Source organism: Pinus tabuliformis, chromosome 3_2, assembly GCF_031772625.1.
Source record: "Pinus tabuliformis cultivar Carrire ecotype Pingquan chromosome 3_2, CPIR1, whole genome shotgun sequence".
Taxonomy (NCBI): Eukaryota; Viridiplantae; Streptophyta; class Pinopsida; order Pinales; family Pinaceae; genus Pinus; species Pinus tabuliformis.
Window position 1 is genome coordinate 486,807,599 of NC_142302.1, and position 14,254 is coordinate 486,821,852.

The window sequence follows — 14,254 nt, forward strand, 5'->3', positions numbered from 1 at the left end:
GCTCCAACATCATTTCTGCTCTTAGACCTTTTTGGTTAGTGTTATTCCTGAGGTCATTTATTGTTGAAAACTTGCTGGAGGTTAATATTTCTTGGATCTCTATCATCCTTGCTTGACCTAGGTATCTTATTATCCTCGAAATTTCACAAATCTTAGGCCTTGCTTGGATCCCCTAGGTCTCTTATGGTCCCAAGTCTTTGTATGATCACCATCTCACAAAACCCTAAGAGAGGTCCATTTTCTTCCCTTAGGAAGCCTTGAGGTGTATCCCCTGTATTGATTATCATTTCTTCCTAGTTCTAGGCCTCCTCCTCCCCATAAGCCTTTCTTGGAGAGCCCTTATCTTGCTTTTGAAGCAAGCAAGCCATTATCTAAGCCTCTCCTTTGAATGGGCTTTGGAAATCACACCATACCTAGTCATTGACCTTATAATTCTAGTGATTTCCTTCATATTGAGACTCCTCCCATTGGTGAAAGTCCATAAAGAGAAGGGGACACTGACTAAGATGACAGTGGGTCTTTGTCCCATTGTTGTCATTTGGTCTATTAGTTGTCCCTTAGGTACCCCTCCTTGGATCCCTGCTAGATTGTGTGGCAACATGGCCAATTGCAACTGGAAATGTCGGATCTCCTCCTGAATCTAGATATAGAAACCCTATGAGAAAACCGAAAATTCCTCTTTCTCTATGTGCTTTTGTCTTCCACCCAATGTTGATCTGTTGCTGCAAACCAACTGTGCTCAGATATGCTCACCAGAACCCTCTATCTGGCAAATCCACAACTTGCAAACTCTACTTCTGAGGCTACTCAAATTTTCCTCCAACTTGGATTTGGAAATCAAACCCTCTACCTCTGCAAATTCACACTTCCTGGTGCCCTGCACATATCTAAGAAATTTGTGCTCAAAACTCCCTCTGAACTTGCATAATTTCTCCTTCTTGTTACTGAGCCTCTAATATGATCTTCAACACTTTGATACCATGTGAAATTTCCTTAAATTGCAACAAATGGAAATTTATTCTTCTAACTGCATAATTAGCAATTTATTTGTTATGGAAAATAATGAATAAATCATACAACAATTCTTCACAATAAAATTTTGCTGTGGAAAATAAACTAGAACTGAGAAAATAGATGCACACACAATAAAAATGACACCAATATTTTTGGACAAATAGTCCTCATAAAAACCTTGAAGGGAAAATCAGTGCAACAAATGAGCGTTTATTTTTATTATTATGCAGCAACAAAATCTGAGTACAAAAATATGGATGCCAAATTGGCAATCCTCGAGAGAATCTACTGGCAAAATAATTTGGAGAATTTTTCTCCCTTCTGCAAATAATCTCAGTGTCCTTCTGACCTGTTCGAACCCCACTAAGAAACTCAACCTCCAGGAATTCGCACTGCTTGGCCTGGGAAAATCGTACGACTTGCTAGCTATCTCCAAATGAGCCGTCCTGCCTCCCTTTGCCTTTGGAAAAATTCACTCTGCCTTCTGGATTATCTTCTCGACCTCTGACAACTGAAACAATCTCTCTTTTGGCACTCGCACTAGGTTTTCTGGCCTCTCGCACTACCTATTTAGCCTCTTTGCAGAAATGTTTTGGCCTCCCTACTATTGTCGCTCTATTGTTGGGAATCTCTTATGGAAATGTCCCCATTTCTCCCTCAATCACTAATGCTTCTCCTTCTCTGGTTTGAACTGCACTTCCTACTGAATCTCTGCAACTAGATAGCTCGATCTGCCCAAGGAGCTCACTCTCCCTCTTGTTCGATGTGTCTCATGTGTATGTATCTCCATCCCATCGATCTGCTCTTATAATCTCTCGTTCGATCACCAATGACCACGATTAAATCGTTATCAACGGCTAAGATCATCTTAGACTCTAGCTGTGCGAGTCTCTAGAGATTTCTTGATATTTTTCAATTAATTGTTTTTAATTAATCAATTTTCCTAAGTTAGAGTTAGGCATTTTTTAATTATTGATCAATTAGCTTAATTGAGCTGTCTCTAGGTGTTTTCTCCTGAAACCTTTTCTAGGTTTTGGAGATCTTGTGTTCTTTAGCCTCTCTGATATAAATCGAGACTAGAACACTTGTTTGATGCTACCAAAAACTAATAGAGTACTCAATGATGCCCTCCAATGGCCCTTATTTATCATGACATCATTATTTTGGTTCACTTATGGATGACTTTTTCATAACTTGTATTAGCTACTTGGTGGGCTTGTCACCAAGACTTCTATCTAGCACACTATTTTATAATTTTTGGGGCTAATTAGGCTGAATCAAATTAGGAGAGACTCATATAAATAGAGATGAGTCTCATTTGTGAGAGATCATCAACACTTGGATTTAACACTTTTCTCTTGGATGCTAGCGAAGACTCTTTGATGCATTTTGATATATTTGGAAGCTAGAATTTCGATCTTCTTTGGAGCTACTTCATGATTTGTGGTTGGATATATCTTATTGTCATCTTGTAAGCCTTGTTTGTTGATTTTTTTTTCTCTTGAATAATGTATAATGTATGGAACTGTTGTGACTAGTTAATGCTATTGTGCCCTAATTTGTTGAATATCATTGTGAAAGGCTATTTGGTTGGCAATTTCATATGTTACTTATTGCATGACAATAAATGAATGTTTGTAATGGATGAAATTTTGTTTTCTTTCCATGAAAATCCATAAATCTTGAGTGGGTAAATGTTAAAGATTCGTTGCTAGGGCATCATTTCTTTGCCTCCTTAGAGATGGTTTTGGAAAATTTTGAATCAGCTTAGACTCCATAGCCCAAGGGACTAGGCACTAGTCCGAGAAGTTGGTGATCGCCCTCTCTTTTCTCCCCTCCAAAATTTCAGCCCCTCTTTCCTTGGATGTCTATCTAGGGCATCCAACAAAATTCTTTAGATGAGGAATTTTCAAACTCTGTTTGGATAGAATTCTTCCTTTGTGTCTCCTCTAGAGGATCTCAGTTTGTGGTGGAATTCCCACAGTTATTTCCCCATAAATTTGCACGCCTTAGAAGGGAAACCTAGTTAGTTTTCCTTGGATAAGGTGGCCTTCTTGAGGGTCATATGAGCCTTGTATTCGATAGATAAATCACAAATGGCCCTTTCATCCCTCTTACCTTGACCTAGTGAATACCTTGGAGGAACTCCTCCCATGATTATTCCAAAAACCCTAGGTCTAGTGTAAGTCCTCACTAGGTCTCTCAAAAGAAGCGAAGAGCCTATTTGAAATATCAAATCATCTTATAAAGCTCCTTGAGAGGTCCTATCTCATCTTGGAAGTCTTGACCTTAGGCATACTCATCATTATTGCAAATCTCAAGCCCTAAGTTTTGATTTCCATCGGTGGTCTTTCTTGGAGAGCCTTTAGCTCCTCTAAAGCATTGAGCCATCATTGTGCCTCTCTTTGAATGGGCCTTGGGAATCACTTCATACCTTGCCATTAACATTACCATTACAAGTGATTTCCTTCTTATCGAGACTCCTCCCATTAGTGAAAGTCCATAAAGAGCAGGGTATATTGACTAAGGTGACAATGTGTCTTTGTCCCATTGTTGTTGCTTGGTCTGTTAGTTGTCCCATAGGTTCCCCTCCTAAGGCCCCACTAGATTGTGTGGAAACACACATCACCTTGTATCCCTAACGCTCGAGAGATTTGATTGCATGTGACCCCTTTTTCTCTTGTGAAGGTGACGTAGGGCACTTATTGGGCATGAAGTCTTGGCATAAAGATACTTTGGATGGCTTGTACATGATCCTTGAGACTTTCTTGGAATATGGAGCACCTTTTAGCTCTTGTATCACATTTTGAGGGCTTATTGAGCTCATTCGGAGGGGGATGTCACAATATTGGAGCATTTATTCCTACGTGTGTGGGCTTTTATAGCATTTTTGTCTTGTTTTTGAGCTATGAGCATTGAGGTTGGCTTGTAACCTCCTTGTGGAACACTCAAAAGTGAACATGTCTTTAGAGCTTTTAGATAGTGTTTACTTGTAATGAGAGTGAAAGAGGGCTCATTTAAATAGAGCCTTCTCCTCACTTCATTATTCATCATTGCACATGTGAATTTGGCCTCTCTAAAAGAGTGCAAATTAGCTGTCTATTTCACTATTTTGGCACAATGTGATCTTTTGTGGAATCGACTTATCTTGGATGTGATTTTGGCTTGAAGACACTATTCTGGGACTGAAAGATGAACTATTGTGTAATAATTTTGTAAGTTTATTGTTTATTGCTGATTTTTAATGTTTTGCATGCTTTAAATGTTTTAAGTAGGGTTTATATTGCTCCATGACTAAATGCTTATTATTGGTGAAACTTTGCTTCATTATTGCATGTAGAATTATCTTCTTCATAGCCTATAAGGGAACTCCTTGTGTGCAGACCTTATATTTAATTTCTCCCCTCACAAGAATAGTAACTAGGGTTTTGCAAGTGGATGCCCTAGTGCATCCCCCCTTACTTCAACAAAGTCCTTCCTTGGTATTCATTTTCCTTGAGACTCCATTTTTCCATTGTAGGTTAAGGCACTAATCTCTATAAGTGTGCTAATTTCCCTAAATCAAATTAAATTTCCCCTAACCCTCTCTAACCTAGACAGCTAGGGCAGCCACTAGGGTTTCAAAGGCCGATTTGTGTGAGAAGTGCTGTTTTATTGCATAGGAGTGGCTCTAATTTGTAGGGTAAATCAGATAAACCTTATAACACCAAGATCTAGCATCATAAGTCATCTTGCATGCCCTAAAAGGACTGACATCATCTTTATTTATTGTTGTTACACACACCTAGTAACCTGAAAACCCTCTTGTTTGCATTAGCCCTAGTCTCTATTGGAAATCCTTGGCCCCTTTCTCGTTGAAGATCATTTTAAGGATTTTTCTAAGGCTACTATATCCATTGCATACCTTAATAAAGAACATTGATGAAACCCTAACTCATAGCAGCCTTGTCATAGGTCTAGCTTTCAAAATTTTGAATGCAAGTCTTGAATATCTCGGTCATATTAGGCCTTTCCAAGCCCTTAATCTATCTCTAGACCTCCAAAATAAGTTACCTAGAACAATAGTATTGGTATACTTTGTAGGCAGCATAGGGAAGCCTCCTTTGTGGTTGAAATCCCACTAAACAACAGGAGAGAGGATGCTGAGGTGATAGTGGCAACCCTTCCTCATTGTTTCCATAGGGTCTGGCCCTTGCTCGGTGAGTCCTCTCATTGGACCTGCCAGATTTTGTGGCAACAAGACCATAAGGTAGGTTGGTTCCCTCTCCAAGTACTAGATGACTAATCACATCTTCACATTCAAATCCATTATCAAGGACACTTCCCATTGCTCTTGGAAACTACTTCGTGGACTTTCAGGCTTTCAACATAGCACCAACAGAGGCTCTGTTTTAGAGGCTTTGTAATATTGGCAGAGCCTCCTAGTCACCATCATGTGACTATATGAGTTAGTTCTTGGTTTTCTTTGCACATCACATGGCCTTTTTGACAATCTAGAGTACCATTGAGGTCAAGCAAAGCTTCCTCACTCCTATGCCCCACCAAGGATCATGTAGCCGATCCCTTTGTGGCACCGAAAGACACCGATAATGAGTTAGTAGCCTAATTGCACCGCTGACCATTGGTCATCAGGACCAAGAGGCCTTGACATCATCTCCATCTCTCTTTCATTCTCTCTCTTGTGCAGGATCAAGTTCTCTGTTCGCAAACCCTACCTTTATATCTTTGCACTTATACCACTGCTGTACCTTTTGTGTTTCTTTGATCAGACTTATAGACTCACTTGGATAGATGCTGACTTATGACGTACTATTTTTTTTCCCCTCTCAGCGTTTATTGGAGTCGCTTTTGGATTCCCACATTGTACTCATGCTGGACACTTATTTTTACTCCCATTGACCCAATCTTATGGTCACTTGTTGGACATACATAAAATTGACTTATCTTATCTTATCAGTAACCTGTCTGAATACATTAAATTCACTATGGAAATGAAGAAAAATGTTGTTTTCCATTCTGGGACGTCGTGGTAACTAAGAAAAAGGCACATTTATTGGTGAAACCAGATGCTCAGTTAAAATAGCACTCTGCAGATATCACAATTGTGTCCAAAGGCCAGCCCTTGCAGAGCATACATCAAACAAATGCACCATATCCATATTGAGGAAGCAAAGGTAGTGGTGAAGGTTGATCACTTCACCAAACATCATATAATAAAGGATGTAGAAATTGAAAAACTCAACAAGACCTGAATAAAGATGATGGATGAAAACTAAGTAATACCTGGAAACCTGTCATTTGGAAAATCAATCCATAAATTTCCTCTGTTATTGTTGATGTTGGTAGGTTTTGAGGATTGTTTTTTATATCCTCTTTCCTAGGCCCATATTAAAAAAATATTTTTGGTCTATCCAAGCCTACTTGACTAGAACAAGCTCTTTGGGTTAAAGAATCTGTATATACATTGTGGTCTGGATCCTATATTCCATCGATTTCCATCCAGTGAATATCTCACTTCGTGGTGGCAATCTGTGACGATGAGCCTTGCATAAAAGGCTTATAACATCAGACAACATACATTAGAAGAAAGGTTTTCAAATAAATTATTAAATCACGTTTTATTGGGAACAGACATTCTGTTAATCTGTCAGTATTTATTTTTGAATTGTAAATCCCATCTTAACTGGAAACATGATAGTTGAGGCTTCTAGCTATCTACAAAAATAACATATGGCTGATTCTGAAAGGATGAATCTGTGCTATTTACAATTCATTCCATCTAATTATTTTAAATTGCAAGTTCCCTGTCTGAAATATGAGGCTTGAGCTTTCCATGACGATGAAATAAGGTTGCTCCTGAACAAGATGCACATATTATTGATAGGACCTTATCTTGAACTGCATTTTGTGTTACACTTTTTGTTTATCGTGTGGAATTATGACCATTAATATTATTATTATTTTTCTGTAGGTTGGAGTTGTATCAGATGAAAAGTTGCTTGATCTATTGGATTTGGCCTTGTCGGCTGACGCAGCCAGTACTGTAAGAAGGGTCAGAGAGTTGATAGGTTCTGGCATTGAACCCATGGCTTTGATGTCACAAATGGCAACTCTGATTATGGATATTCTAGCTGGCAGTTGTAAAGCAGGAGATAACAAACACAAGGGAATATTCTTCCACAGGCATGCTTGTAAGTTTCGCTCTGGCTTAGTTTTTTAGAGATGGCATCGTGCTGGAAAATGCATTTTGTCCTAATGCAGGCTTTTATATTAGTAGCATGTCTATTTATTGTTACACCAACATATTAATCCCTCTATTTGAGGAAATTGCGCTACTTTAGAACGAAAGGCCAATGAGCATAACAGTTTTCATTTCATGGTATCTCTGATATTGTTTAAGTACATTATTTCAAAATCTTTGTTCCAGCACATTCTTTCAATGTCTTGACTGCAAATTTCAGGGACATGATAACCTCCAAAGAGCTTCTCTTTCTTTACATATTGGATGACACATCCATTTCATGGCACGATGATTGTATCATTGTAGAACAGTGATTTTGTGAGGAACAATTGACATAAGCAAACATCCCAAGCAATTTCATCCCAAATCTTGATGGAACTACCTCCATCTATATGGTTTCCTGGCCATTCCATATTGCCATTTCTAACTTGCTTTGGCTTATTGAACTACTTTCCTTATAAGTTTAGTCCCAAAAATGCTCCACAAAAGGTTATTTCATTATGTTTTATCAGGTATTAGCATGTGCCCTTTGAATTAAGAAGTTGAGCCAAAATTCACACAAGAAAAACAAAATAAATGAGATAGGTTAAATGCAGTAATTGCAGTCATTGATAATCTACCAGCTACATTTCTTCAATTTCACCTAAACAAATTTCCTTTTAACTAGTGTAATGCACTGGCTCATATCTATCAATCATCAGATGCAGATTTCAAACTCAGAATGCATTTGTATAGGCTAAACGTTGTACTGGAAACAGAGGCTAGTCCATCACATGTGTTGGCACATTTGGGCTGGCCTGTGATTCAGCTATTGCTGCTACCCATTATGTAATTAGAAAAGATTCTATCCTTGGAGCTTATTTGACCCACTTTAATGCCCTTGTAAGCAGTGGAATCACTGAAACTTGGAGTCATTTGCTTAGGTTTTCTATCTTGGGAAGCATATCACTCAATATTGTGCATCAAAGTTCAAACTACTTAAGCAAACATGACTGGGGTGATGAATTCAATGCCTATCAACTTGCAATTTTTATGCTATTTACTGTTTGTTATTCTTTAATGCTTCATTTGGATTTTATATGGTTTTGGTTTATAAGTTTTGTCTTATATTTATTTCAGCATCTGTTATATCAAGATATAATAGATTGCCTGCTTACATGTTATGAAATAAGAAGACAATGCGTTGTTTTCCAATTCCTTCTGAAAGTTACTTTCATTAACGTGGTTCTTGGATGTTGTTCACTTTCGCAGTGACAGAAGATGACCTAGACAGACTCCGAAGAGCTTTGAAGATACTTTCTGAAGCTGAGAAACAGTTGAGAGCTTCAAATGACCAGACAACGTGGCTGACAGCAGCTCTTTTGCAATTTGCTCCCTCTCGGTCTCCTCTATTTCTCAATTCTGCTGGTACCAGTGTAATTCAAAGCCCGTTAACTCTAAGAAACAGAAATGAAAGATTTGAGTCCCCAAATAGGCAAAAGTGGGAGAAGGCAAAGCACTTTGATGCTCAACTTGAGCAATTAGATTGGAGGGCTGTGAAAAATCCTAGGGCGTCAAATAGAAATGGCAGTTTGAAGACTTTGTGTTTCATGGATTGTCACGGAGAGAACAAAGGAATGCCTCTTTCTAACTTGCATGCATGTCCTCACATATCTGATTATTCACCTACACTGAGTGGATCTGTGGAAGGATTTCCTACATCTGAGAGAATAGGGGCCTCACCGCCTAACGTGGACGAAAGTGGTGATTCAGGTCAAATAGACATAAGATCTATTGATACAAACAAGTTGGATGACATTTGGAAAAGCACTATAGAAGAATGCCCCTCAAGTACCCTGAGGAAGTTGTTGCATACAGAAGGAAAGTTGGTTTCTGTTTCTGCAGCAAAAGGTAGGCATAGAGTTTCTATAGTTGGAATATGCTTTTATGTGAAGATTTAAGGAATACATATTCTTTATGGCTGTAGAAAGAAGTTCTTTAGATAGTAATGTGCAGTTGTTTGTGGGAACACCGATTATTTGGCATGACATGCAAACATGGAAAGTGATTTCTGTTGATTTTCATGAGGCCAGATATTACTTTTTGTATTGGAAGTCTTTGCTTCATGCTTGCAATGGATGATTACGTTGAAATACTGTCCTTAGCAGCTGTCACCATATTAATTATCAGTAGGTTATATGTTTCATTTGTTTTCATATTGTGTTGTCTTGTGAAGGGTCTAAAATTCTTTTTACTTTTGTTAAAAACTTAAATGAATAATTTTCTTTGGTTGTCTCTAAATACTAATTATTATACCTTCTGTAGAGATTTTTTTTTGACTTTCTTTGATTTATACTATATAGATAATTATGTGCTTGACTGATACTGCACCCTTTGCAGGTATGGCTATTGCTCAGTTAGAATTTTCGAATGCGGATCATAGGTCGAGAGCTGAAAGATCTTGGAAACATATCGCAAAGTCACTTCAACAAGTATTAGGTTGTAATGTGGAAGTTAGGTTCAGTCTTCAGTCTCTGGCAGTTGAAACAGATAATATTAAATGCAGAAAAGGCTCAATTGAGTTGCCAAAGCTTTCAGCCAGTAGACTAAATGGCTAGCATGGTTTCTGAAGAAGGCATGCATCAGTCACTGAGCACTGTAATTGATTCTGAACAAAAGATATGTGGAGAACAACCAGGAAGATGCCAAACACAGTCCATAAGGAATCATCAATGCCAGCACAACATTTTGAAGGAGTATTGGCTACTGTAAATATGACCGAAAGTAATGACCAAAGTACTTCCTGTTATGACAAACAGGATGGTTCAAGGACATCAAAGAATGTAATTCCAGATGAGCAGAGGCTTGAAAGAGCTTGGTCACAAGAGGATGAAAAATGCATTTCTGGCCTAGCAGATACACCCAAGGAGCAAAGAAATTCACAAGGTGCCAATAATTCTCAAAATGGAGTTGTGTCATCTGGTGGCACTGTTATGATACCATTTGGAGTTGTATTGCAGCAGACAGAAGGAAAGTTGGCTTGTAAGGCAAAAGCCATGCAAAAGAATCTTGCCAATGATGTCCAGAAACAACACAGTTCAAGGAATGATGACCTGCACGATCTACATTTAGGCTCAGCCAACCAGAACTCTTTTATTGAGGAGGAAAATCAGTAAGTATAACTTTGTTTAACATATTGTAGTTAACCAAATTTCCTTCTTAATCGACTTCAGACTGCATTTTTTGCATGGTTATTTGTAGTTCAAGTTCCATTTTATAAATATGATGAGTGAAACACATTATGGGCCCTTGTTGGCATAGAAGTCCTAATGCATAGGCCACTTGTCCAACCTATCTTTTGATTGCCCATGGGCCATAAAACTTCGGTGATAACTAAGACTTGTCCTTTTTATTGGCTTTGGCTCTAGGTGCATGGAAACCTAGTCTTCTACTCAAAACTATCATTTGCTAAAATTTTATTTGTCTGTAACTTGATTCAGTTTTGGGTTTCTAAGTTTCTTCAAGGCCATTTTGTGAAGTGTAGCTATGTCTTGAATCCGTTTGTGAAAGTTGGGGCTTCAGTATCTTTTAATAACAAATACTTGTTTATTGAGGGTTCATAACAGCATAATGCTTGGACAGGTGATATTTTCATTGATATGTGATATGCTATACTGTAACACAACACATCCTAAGGAAGCCATTTAGTCCAGCTATTTTCTTTGTAAATGATGTGATGACGATGACATCCTCCTTAACATTTGTCGAGGAATTCAGTTTGACCTTTTTGTTTCCTGATGAGAACTTCTGCCCTTAACTAACATGGTCTTGACTTTGGCTAACAACATTTCAGAATTTTTCTGGCGAACTTTACTTCGGAATCGTTCATTGTATCTTTTGGGAAATCTGTTTTTCAACTACTTTCTGACTGCTGTAAATGTTAAATTTTGGTTGAAAAATGCATCTTATGTTTCATTCACAAACACGAGTGAACATAGATACTACATAATCAAGTCAAAGCTTTGGGTATGCAAGCTGCCTCTCTCTATACAGGCAAGAAGCACCAGTATATCTGTTTTCTTGAAGAGGGGGTTTTCCAGATGTCTTAAACCTTTGAAACCATCTAGCTTCACTGTGGTGTAAATTCATGTTTTGTTGAGTTGATATTCAAGTGAGAAGCTTGGCTGGGTATTTAACAAATTAACATAAGAATTCTTTCTTCAATAGTCAAAGAAAGATAAGCGATATGACCATTTCCAATTGGGAACTTGTGAATGCAAATTTATCGCATACAAGGCTAAATTTAGCAATGTCATCAGATGTGCATATTATTTCCAATTGATGTACAAATGATTACATTTCTTACATTTCTAATTCGGGACCCTGTTACCCACCACCTATGGGTAGTATCCATAGGAGAAATTTTTTCTCCTAGATGGTCCTCAATTGGCAGGCAACAACCCCTTGCAGCCACAAGATAGCTCGATGTGCCACTATCTCCGCCCCCTAAGCTAGCCATATGCTCCCTCGTCCATCTGTTATGATCACATGTTGAAGGTGGGCCTTCCAACCCCAAAGGTATGGCTTTTAATTATGTAACTGGGTATTTTTGTTTACTTATCATGGATACTTTTGGGCACGGGTTAGTGGGGGGATTCAGCGAAAAGAGTGGGCTTGGTTTGTACTTTTGTCTCCTCTGTCCAATTTGATGGTTAAAGTTGTATCCTAGTCTTGTGGGATCTCCTTTATTGGCTACTAGCTTTAGGGATGGCACTAGATGGTAAACCCCGATTTTGGTTGCGTGGCCCCGCTTCTTGACACCATATACATCACCCCCTTCTGCTCATTCCAACTCCATTCACCATATTTCCCATCTGGTTCACATTTGTCCATTGGGTCCACAAGGAATTAGCTCCCCCCCTCCCCTTGTCCACATCTTGGGTCGGGCCTGGAACGATGCTCCGGATGTTGATGCAGCTAAAAAGAAAGAAAAAGCATAATTTGGCCACTTTCAATAGGAAATGCACCATAAAATGCAAAATATGGCCATAACATACAAATTTAGCACGTGGGCAAAAGCCAAACATGAGCTTTACCCATATCATTATGGCCATCACCCTGGTTCCTAGCATCCCTCATATTGGCCCCTTCATCATTAAGGAATCCATGATTGTCCCAACCCCTGGTGGGCAATGAACTGCCCCACCTTAAGGGGGTATTCACTGCCATATCTTACATATCATGCTCTCATTCCCTGGAGCCTCGAGCAATTATAAAAGAAAATACAATCAAAGGCAAAAGGCATATGAAGAAGGGTGGAAAAAGAAAGGCTGGGGTAACTCATGTACCACGATTGCTCCCTCTTACATTCATACACCCAAGTGTGGGCTTCGCTTTTCATAGCTACCATTGTACTGTGGCATGTGTCCTAGAGCCTTCCCTTGATGCCCCACTTTGTTCCATCATTATATCATGTGCCACCTACCATTTGACGAGACTACCATGGACATGTCACCCCCTTTAAAGGCTGAAACCACCTAATAGGGTCCTTGGTTAACCTTCTTCTTGAGCTTGGAGACACTTGTACATTCTAAAGCCCACTATAGAAGGGCATGCCACTACGAAGTGTCCACTTGGTTCCATGATTTTTAAGCTCTTTTACTCAATTACACTAATGATTTGTTGTACTGGAAGGTGAGGGGACACATTGGAATTTTGGAATTTGGAAGGTAAGCTCTTCATTTGGAATTTTGTACTCTACCCTTGCGCTAAACAACTCAAAGAGAAGATGAAGTGTTAAGTGTAATAGTCAAAAAATGATTAGCAAATGAGTCTATCCTCCTTTTACAATTTCTCCCCATGCTCCTAGACTCCCTTTTTAATTATTATTTTATTGGTGGGGGCCATTTTCCACTAAGTGGTTTTTGCCTCCATTATAATAAAATAATAATTTGCCACCAATCTCCAATAAAATAATACTTCCAGCTTTTATCCAAAATAATATTTGCTCCTTTTACTTAATATTACCAAAATTGGGCAAAATTTCCATGCTCACAAAATTGGGGATATTACAATAGGATTGCAGGTGGGTCTTCATCTTGAGGTTTGGTTTTCCTATACGGGGTCCAAGCCCTCCAGAGGGTCATATTGGCACTTGTAGGGTGAGCGTTGAGAGTCATGGGCCTCCACCATAGCAGAGAGCAGATTGCCACTTCATGGGAGCCTTCAACAGCTTCCATTGCTTCCTCGTGTTCCATTTATTTGACAACGATGATGCACTTGGACCACCTTGCCCAGCCGGCTACACTCTTGCACTACACACTTGGCAGTTGATCCAGGGCCTAGATGAGGATGTGTCTCGCCATGGGAGACAATGAGAGGGCTTGCATCATTCATTCAGCCATTATAAATGGGATACAGGCTCATTCAATTCATTTGGAGATCCATGAGGATGTTATTGTGCCCCCACAGACTCTTGGGGCACCACATGTGCCCCCACAGACTCTTGGGGCACCACATGTCATTTGTTTGGATGTCTAGGGGCCACCTCCTTTATCACTAGGATTGGAGCTCATTCATTCATCTTGGTACACATTGGACTCCATTAGGCCTCTTCAATGGCCCTTCAACCTATTTTGTATATCATTTTGCCCTCTTGAGAGACTTATTGTTGTATTATGGAGCTATCTTGGTGGGCTTGTCACCAAGTTATGTTATTTTTGCACATTATGTTATTAGTTGGGGAATTATTAGGCCTAATTAGACAAATTGAACCCCTTAGGGAGGATATATATTGATGTGATGATCATTCCATTTGATCATCATTTGGATTTGGACTTGTATCTCTTATTGAGAATTTAGCTAGCCTTGTTGATGGATGAATTGGTTTTCTAATGCATTTCGATGTTTGGAAGATCTTATTTCTTATCTTGGAGCTTCTATTTTCTTGTACATTGATCATTGGAAGAATTTCGCTATACTTGTGAGTATCTTTTCATGTTTTATCTTGCATTTTTGTCT

At 38.9% G+C, this 14,254-nt stretch overlaps 1 pseudogene across 1 annotated transcript in view; it reads left to right on the forward strand.

The window, feature by feature from the left end:
- The window catches only part of LOC149181418 (protein STICHEL-like 1), a 92,441-nt pseudogene that overhangs the window by 42,312 nt on the left and 35,875 nt on the right, over positions 1–14,254 (forward strand). The window contains exons 4-6 of the transcript XR_016257005.1: positions 6,986–7,205; positions 8,507–9,145; positions 9,635–10,406. The product of XR_016257005.1 is annotated as a protein STICHEL-like 1 (transcript). The remainder of the gene's footprint in view (positions 1–6,985; positions 7,206–8,506; positions 9,146–9,634; positions 10,407–14,254) is intronic.